The sequence below is a fragment of the Electrona antarctica genome (assembly GCF_951216825.1).
Source record: "Electrona antarctica genome assembly, chromosome: 9".
NCBI classification, from domain to species: Eukaryota; Metazoa; Chordata; class Actinopteri; order Myctophiformes; family Myctophidae; genus Electrona; species Electrona antarctica.
The window spans coordinates 27,801,322-27,811,321 of NC_136790.1; positions in this window are offsets into that span (position 1 = coordinate 27,801,322).

The following is a 10,000-nucleotide window of genomic DNA, read 5'->3' on the forward strand; positions in this document are numbered from 1 at the left end:
GCATATCATGCTTGTTTTTAGTTTTTTCCAAAAATGATGTTTTAGCAAATTCAACATAAACAAGGCGGAACCAGGGCGGAACAAGGCAGAAAGAGCCTGCTGGTTAGTCAGTCAGGGACCAATCAGAAGGCTGACAAATGGTGAATTATGAAACTAAACTATATAGTCCACTCATCAGTTTATTTATTTTAACAATAGAGCACAATAACCTGTGTGATGTGAACACCAGGGCTGCCGTGACTCTAATAGGTATAAGTGAAGTTACATTAATGCATCCGTTTCTCCTGAGGAGGAAAGTGCAAGTCTGTTCCTTTTGGACAGGATGTGGCTTTGGGCAGTAGGGCTTGTGGGCATAGCTGCTGGGCTCTGCAGAACAGAACAGAACAGAACAGGCCCTTCTGAATCACTGCTCCTTCAGGCACATACTTCAACACTCCTCCTGGCCTTTTCTAGTAAGCAGAAAATATTAGGAGTTTTAATTCCTCCCCCATGCATGATGGAAACACAAATTAAAAACAAATACACCGCATACGCACAGATCTAGTCTCCGCTCTGAAGCTGGTGAGATTATATTATACACATTATATACATGTTATTACTTGCACAAGCAGAGCGTGCAAGTAATGTTGTTTGTCCGGTGCTCCCATGCGTATGTCCCGTGGCTGCGTATGATTAATTTGTGCTTGATATGGCATTGATTTCAGATAACATACATGTTGTATACATAGGGGCATTTCCTTTAATCCACCCGACACTGAAACATATCTTTATTACGTCACCATTGAGAGCCAGTTATACCCTGGCATTGGTACCTATCTTCATCACGTCATACGCAGCTACTGATCCAAAATGCCGCAGCTCGCTTGGTCTTCAACCAGCCAAAATTCTCACATGTCTCCCCCCTGCTCCGCTCCCTGCACTGGCTCCCGGTCGCTGCCCGCACAGAATACAAAACTCTGATGTTGGCATTTAAAGCAACCAAAGGTATGGCTCCCCCATATCTTGCCAGCATGATTGAACCCTACAAACCCTCCCGCGCACTCAGATCAGCCAACGCAGGGAAGCTGGAAGTACCCTCACTAAAAACGCCGGGACAACGCTCCACACGTCCCAAACTCTTCTCCCTTCTGGCCCCAAAACTGTGGAATGCACTTCCCGTTGCAATCAGAACTGCAGCATCACTCCCGATCTTCCGCCGTAGTCTGAAAACCCACCTTTTCAGACTCCATCATGGCCCATAGCACTTACCCTACCCCCCTTAGACAGCACTTCTTAGACTTATATAGCATTTGAAACAGACTTATAGCATGTCATGTAGACAGCACAACAAGTGCATTGTATGTAGTCATAGCACTTCATAGTATATAGTGTATAGTAGTCATAGCACTTCATAGTATATATGTACAGCATAGTATAGCATATATGTGTAGTTTATATGTATAGTGTCATTATATAGATATGTCCTAGTTATAGTTTATATGTATAGTGTCATTATATAGATATGTTCTAGTCACGTTCTTAGCTTACGCATGTTTCGCGATAAATGCTTTTTTACATATGTGATGTATTCCCATGCTTTTTGTTCTTGCTTATTGTAAATCGCTCTGGATTAAGAGCGTCTGCTAAATGCCTAAATTGTAAATTGTAAAATTGTACGGACATACGCACCAAACGACCCAAGTAACCACAGTATACTGCTAATCAACTTACTTGCGCAAGCTATATAATACATTTATAATGTATTATAGTGTGCTTATAAGGCTTGTTATAAATGTTTGTAATCATGTATAACAATTTATAACCACCTTTATAACATATTATAAGTGCTGGTCATAATGCATTATTATGCACAGTGGAACAGCACATTATAACTATTATAACTTATGTGGTTATAAAGGCACATAGAGAAGTGCTGTAATGTCTGTGTCATAATGCATTATAACCAATGTGTTTATTAAATGGAATAATGTCTTATAAAGATCAATAATATGCTATAGCATATTATACAAAGTTTTGTCACTTTACTTAAAGGTCACAACGTCATGCTATATAGGGTATTATAAAATGATACAACTGCTAATAACCATTAAAGAATGTTGCCACTTTACTTAAAGGTCTCAAAGTCCTGCTATAGCATATTATTGATGTTTAGACATTAGACAAGACATTATTCCATGTAATACACATTGGTTATAATGCATTATGACACAGACATTACAGCACTTCTCTATGTGCCTTTATACGTTATAATAGTTATAATGTCCTGTTCCACTGAGCATAATAATGCATTATGACCAGCATTTATAATATGTTATAAACGTGGTTATAAGTTGTTGTAGAAGCCATCCTCACTGTTTTGTATGTCTATTTATTATTATTATTATTATCACAATTGTTATAGTTATTATTGGGTATTGGTTTGATGGGTTATTATGTATTTGAATCACTGTTTGGACACCAAGGGCACGCCTCCCCAGGCCTAATTGATTGATGGAGAGCATATGTAGGCCTGGGTGATTGGGGAGCGGCATGCACCTGGTGGACAAACCAGTTTTTACCAGACAGACAGACAGAGAGAAAGACAGCACAGCACAGAGATCATGCCATAAGGAAGAGAGAATGTGCCTGTTTGTAATGTATCACTGCACTTCGAAAGGAAAGGAAATGCAACCAAAAATGACATTGAACCTGTGGACAATCTTTATTTGATCTGCGTACATCCAAAGTCTCTGAGTGCATCAGTGGGTTTGTTGGCAATGTGGAAATGTTTGGAACCAACAAAAGAGCCACCACAGTTGTTATACATCATTACAAACATTTATAACGAGTGTTATAATGCCTTATAAGCACATTATAATGCATTATAAATGCGCTATAATGCATTAAAAAGACGACCTTAATATAAAGTGTTACCCACCTGGTAGCACCTTGTTGTGAGAGAGGAAGATATTAAGAAGATTAACAACACCGCGCACCTCCACCATGGCCTAGAATAACATACAGGATGTTCAAACAGTGCAGTGTGACTCTGATCAGCCCATAGTGCCAATCAAAGCAGATGGGGTGGGTTATTCTAGGAGCGTGGCAACAATCATGGACATTCGTAAGGAAAGGTGCATATACCAGGAATGTCCCCATGAGGACTGCAAGGACAAGATTGTTGACCTTAAGAATGGAAATTACCGCTGTGAGAAATGTAGAAGAGAATTTCCTGAGTTCGAATATAGACTCAATATAGCAGACTTTCGTGGCGAGAAATTGGTGTCATGCTCCCAGGAAATAGTTGAAGTCCTCCTGGCACAACAGTACTTGCGAGCTCTGCTTGTGCTCTAGTAGGCCATTTATGGCCTATACTTGTGTGCAACACGCAAGTAGGCACTCGACAGAGTGCAGTTCTAGTTATATTAAAATTGTCTTTAAGGGAGGATCAGTCAGCCGGCAGGTGGGCGGACCATGTCGTCACGCTCATGTCACTATGACTCAGCGGTAACCATATAAGGGGTTCCCAATGCAGCTACGGCCAAATATGGAGTGTGTTGTCTAACCTCAATGTGTCGTCACGGCGCAAACAAATCAGTCAGCATATGGGCACAAAAGGGGCATGCCCTGATATGGGCATATATGACATCAGCGATCTCCATCCGGTTGTCCAGAGCCACAGATCCGACCGTTATGCCCAGTCGAGTAGTTCGGATATCCAGTCGTCTAGAACCGCAGATCCAACCAATATGCCCATTTATGCACATTCCAATATGCTGATGACATCAGGGATCTCCATATATGGGCACAAGTACGTACAGATACAGACCTCTCCAAATATGGGCACATAAGGGACACAGACTGTAGAAAAGAATACCAGCCCTCACGTTGTATCCTGGAAGGATTTAAGCTTTATTTTGTTTCCCCCCAGCAGCAAACAACAGTGTGGACGTTTCGGCCCGAGAGCCTTCCTCAGCGTGAATAGATAACACTGTAGGTGTCACTTATAAAGAGGACCTAGGTGTCACGCACATAACGGTCCGGGTGCACCTCGAGTTATCTCTGTTTACCTCATACAAAACAGTTACATCATCATTTTGCTGTAACATAGTTTTTTTCCAACAGGAAGCATGGTATTTATTAGACAAGAAACAGTAAAACAGATCCATCTGGATCTAAACATTAAAGACAAAACCTGACCTGTGCAGGTCTCTAGGACCCCTCTATAAAGACAGACTCAGATTTTTAACATTCTAAGAAAGATAAAAGAAAAAGTTAATAAAGCACACATCAAAGTAGCTGCTCATTAAACCCTATCGGGTGTTCAATTTGTAAGGTCAGTAACCGGTAAATGTTTTCACGATCCCCATCTCTTTTTAAGGGCTGAACAGCCTCACTACCCAGGAACCTCAGAAAGCACACTTTAAGTCCCACCTCATTACATTAGAAAGTCTAGAGCTTTTATCCATGTTTCTAATATGACTCTTTAGTTCTAAAACCCTCACTTTTAATTCTCTTTTGGCTTTATAAACCTCAGTCTTTACAGGTAATATTGCTATAGACGTCACCAGAAAGTAAAGTTACAGAATAGAAAAGCACACAAAATAGTACGTGGCACATTGTAAGAAAAATTACCCGAAGGTAAATCTGACGTAAAGTAGGACGGTGGAACATAACCATCTGCTCTCACTGAACACGTGCCCCACAAAGGGATCTCTCAATCATATACACAGAGGCTTTTCTTCACGATAGTTTAATTCTTAGCTAAGTTAGCCCAAGCTTGTTTCTCTTGTAACTGTAACTGTTTTGTATGAGGTAAACAGAGATAACTCGAGGTGCACCCGGACCGCTATGTGCGTGACACCTAGGTCCTCTTTATAAGTGACACCTACACAGTGTTATCTAGATTCACGCTGAGGAAGGCTCTCGGGCCGAAACGTCCACACTGTTGTTTGCTGCTGGGGGGAACCAAAATAAAGCTTAAATCCTTCCAGGATACAACGTGAGTGCTGGTATTCTTTTCTACAGTCTGTATCTTCCAGAACCGTGCACCCGTGACATTATGACGTGGAAATACTCAACCGGGTGCTTGCTTTTGCTTTCTTCACATAAGGGACACAGACAGACGGCTACAACAGGTACTCTGACAAAGCTCCCGCCAGACATTCGGATCTGCGGTGCGATGTAGGTAGAATCTCTAGTATTTAAATAACCAACACAAATTCTCTTGACGTTGTCATTTTAACAGACCGGAAACAGAGTTCAAATGCAAAGAGTTCCCTGTTGTATTTTGTTTTGTGTGTGCTCTCCAACCCCCTCCAAACAATGATTTTCTGAACTGGAACCGCCGCCAATAAAATTAATGGGAGACTTGTTGAGTCCATACAGGAAGACAGCTTTTTAAATAAACACATTGTTTCCAAGCTAATCCACACCCCTATTGTTTACAGTTGGAGTACAGGGCTGGGTGCAGACCGGGCCTGCCACTGGCACACCCCAATTAATCCTCCATGTCAAGGCCACTTCCACTGTAAAACACCACAGAGATAAAACAGACAACTGTTATTTGTTATTTTAGTTTAACATTAGAATGAGATTTGTATTTGCTCAATGTACACAGTATTACATTACGTTGACAATACAAACCTAATTGATGTAGAGATTGGCTTTTAGGTTATTAAAAGTAGCCAATAAAGCAGGATATGTTCCAAGATTATAGCTCCTGGTCTAAAATAATCAACCATGGAAGATAAACAGAACGTGCTGAATGGATCGCTTCTATAACCATTTAAGGGTATTCATGAAACAAATACGGTTGCATGATCTATTTGTTATCAGATTTCAAGGTCTCAATTGGAATTATCCATGCGTATTCAGAATCATAGTGTCTCTCTTACTTATCAGCTCCAGCATCGATTTTTGTTTAAAATACCACCGCTCACTTATAGCACCATTTACATAATGTCCAATGAGAAATCTTTGTCAAAGAGAGATTGGAATTCATACATCCACTTTGCTCACTTTCTAGCCCTGATACTTCAGTTAGCTACCTCACATTTCCATTTCAATCAGTGATGATAGCCTCTCTTCCTCTCAGCCACTGAAAGTAAATATAGGACTCCACTATCTCGATCTAAAATGCATTTGGGGACCAAACCAAAGTGATGTGCATGAATATTCTGTCTGCTATACATACATCTCCTCTGTATTTCTAAGTATCAAATGTTGCAAGTCATAAAGCATCCTTTGATGGTTATTATTACCATTCATCGACTGTATCCTGTACCATTAAATGGATGGAGCATGGTGCAAACACTGAGGGTGGTTAGTGGGCTGACATACTGGGTCATCCATGCTAAAAAATGCATACACTGATAGAACAGTACTTATGTTATTTAAGGCAATTTATTGGCTCTGCTGTGATGTTTTTATTCTGTTTACATAAACAAAGCTACCTTTGCATATACTATCTACTGTAAAGCCCTTTTCAGTGTTCGGTTTGTCATATTAAGTTCATCATTTAACATTTCTGGAATACTAGTGTGGGTATAGTGAATGAAACGGCAACCTGTTGGCCAGACATTGCATACTCAATGTCTCCAGAGACATGCATATTACTGTCTTAGCAAAAATAGCCGATCTACAAGCTCAAAATGCGTCGCATTGCGACGCATTTTGACCAGTTTCGAATTGCAGCCGTTCGTAGGTTCCCTTTGAGAGCAGTTTTGAAGGAGTCAAGGGATTCACATGTCTTAATGACTGTTGGTAGGGCGTTCCACATTTTGGTGGCATAGGAGCGAAATTAATTTAGTCCCTTGTTTGTGCCAAATCTGGGTTGCACATGGTTTGTTGAACTACCTCTGGTGTTGTGGGTGTGGACTTCGTTGACATTAAGGAAGTATTTAGACAGGTACATGGCCATGGGTATCTTGGTGGTGTAGCGAATCTTGTGGACCAGACCCATTGCAAGGTGCTGTACTCTGTCGTGAGTGTCGTCAACCCTATTCCAGCCTGTCAAAGTGGGCAGGGGTGAGGTGGGTTCGGGGAGTGAGGCCAAGTAGTAGCCTGACCAGTTTGTTTTGGGAAGTCTGGAGCCTTGTTTTAAGGGCCTTAGAGGTGCTGTGGTACCAGGAGGTGCAAGCATGGTTAAATCTATTCGTGCGTTATCTGACTGAACTTTGATTAAATAACACTGGAAAAAAGAAAAACACTTTTCAAAATAAAGCTAACCATGAAGATATTTGACCTACAATGACCCTATTGGCCTCTGCAGGGGCATCAACAATTTCAAATTGCCCTCATTTCTGATTGGTTGAATAAAACACAAAACCAATGCAAGTCCATTGTCACATTTACAATGCAAGTCTCTTACACTTGAATCCAGTAACAAAAAACTGAAGAGAGTGTACGGTTTGTAACTTCATTCTGAGGACGCCAAATCACTCTTTTATCTTTTGGAAATTCAGCGTGTCCCATTCAGCGCTGTGCTCTGGTAGTACACAAAGTGCACACCAGATGCTCAAGGTGGTTTGTCTGAGCTTCTGAATATCATGATTTAAGATAAAGAGGATGTGGTTGGTTGTGGCATGTGTATCATAACGGCTCATAATTTACTAACCTAAATGTAATAAAAGCTCATAATGTAATAAAATCATGAGCGTATAATGTAATAACATATTGTTGCATAATGTAATAATGTGTTACATTGAGAACCTTACGTAGCCGCTCATAATGTAATAACATTTCATTATGTATTAACAGCTCATATTGTTGAGGAAAGTGTTCATTCAACAAATCATGGTCAGTAGTATCACAGTCAGTATCATGTCATGGTCAATATCATGTCAGTATCATGGTCAATATCATCAATAAATATCATGTTCAGTCTCATGTTCAGTTCAGTATCATGGTCAGTATCATAGTCAGTATCATGGTCAGTATCATGTCAGTATTATGGTCAGTATTATATCATAGTCAGTAGCATAGTCAATATCATGACAATATCATGTCAGTATTATGGTCAGTATTATATCATGGTCAGTATCATAGTCAATATCATGTCAATATCATGTCAGTATTATGGTCAGTATTATATCATGGTCAGTATCATAGTCAGTGTCATGGTCAATATCATGTCAATATCATGTCAGTATTATGGTCAGTATTATATCATAGTCAGTGTCATGGTCAATATCATGTCAGTATTATGGTCAGTATTATATCATGGTCAGTATCATAGTCAATATCATGTCAATATCATGTCAGTATTATGGTCAGTATTATATCATGGTCAGTATCATAGTCAATATCATGTCAATATCATGTCAGTATTATGGTCAGTATTATATCATGGTCAGTATCATAGTCAATATCATGTCAGTATTATGGTCAGTATTATATCATGGTCAGTATCAAAGTCAGTATCATGGTCAGTATTATCTCATGGTCAGTATCAGTCAGTATCATGTCAGTATCATGGTCAGTATTTTATCATGGTCAGTATCAGTCAGTATCATCATGACAATGAGTGATTGTCGACAATGATTCTGCCTACAGGGAGGCCAGATCACTCTGGTATCAGGAGAAGAACCTTGCTCAACAAGACGTGGGCTATACTGGAGGCAAAGTAGAAAGCACACACCAATCTTCGTTGATGGCATCGCAGTGGAAAGGGTCAGTGACTTCGCCTCGGCGGAGATAAAAATATTTATGATATAATACTTTTCTCAACAATAAGAATCGTTAATACATTATGAAATGTTATTACATTATGATTGGCTAAGTAAGGTTCATAATGTAACACATCTGTTACAGATCTGTTATTACGCGCTCACTATTACTAGAGCTGATTATTACATTATTAGCTTTTTTACATTAAAAAATGATTACATTATGAACCATTATTACATTTTGAATGGTTATTAGATTACTAGAGGTTCGGGGAACTTCGGGCTGATACCCGGTCCTCATACCTATGTTGCACCGCCGATCCGACCAATTATGTCTGAGTCATGGTGTCAGGGGGCTTTGTCAGAGTACTGGTTGTGCTCTAGGTTGTCTAGATACCACAGATGATTGTTATTTTTGGGAGCGGAGCACATTGTGAACCCACCCACGGTGCCTAATCAAAACAATCAACACACTGATTGCAATCAAAATCCATTCGATCTGAACACAACACTCACGTCCATTGAGGTGCATCAGATCATGCCATATTATACTCAAATGTAAACTTAGTCTGGAAAAGGATCTGGAACTGTATCTACAAGTGGCAAGTGCAAGGAAGGGAAAGTGGAGTACATCACTAATCCAGTGAAGATGGAATGGGGGAGCAGAGGACTTCCACTTAATCAAAATGAAATGCCTAGCTATAAGAGAGTGGTAATTGAGCTACCAATTGAGCTTTGTGTTTCAGTGGTGATAAGAGTACAGGGGAGAAATTCCCCAAATAGCTGTCATTGCTGTTCAAATGGTATCTCGACACTCCCAGAGATCTCAGTCCAATATCTACGCAAGGAGGGGCATGACCCAAACATATGTGTGTAAGTGGCTGGCAGGGGCTGAACGCCACCTATTCGCCCGTGTTTCCTGACATCATTATATGACATCATTTATGCTGCTCCGAGTGTTGCATGCTTTCACTTCATGCAGTCTGCATGAAGTGAAAGCATGATGCAGAACATTGGTTTTGTCACTAGGAGAGCATTGCTCTTTTGATCTTGCCACTTGGATAGCACTCTCAGTGGTAATGCAACTGAGGTCCAAATTGGTCCGACTGATGCAGATTGCAGGGAAGATCATAGAGGCAAGACAGCTGTAGTCTATTTATGAGCTGGTTACACTAAGACAAGCTCAAACAATAGACGTTACTCTTGATCTGCATGATGAGTATAACTTAATGACCTCAGGTAGAAGGTATAGGGTAGAGGGTACCCATGTGTGGCTTACAGTAAATACTCATTTGTACCTGTTGAATGATGCTCTGAAATAGGACCTCCTGTGACCCGACTATGGATAAGCG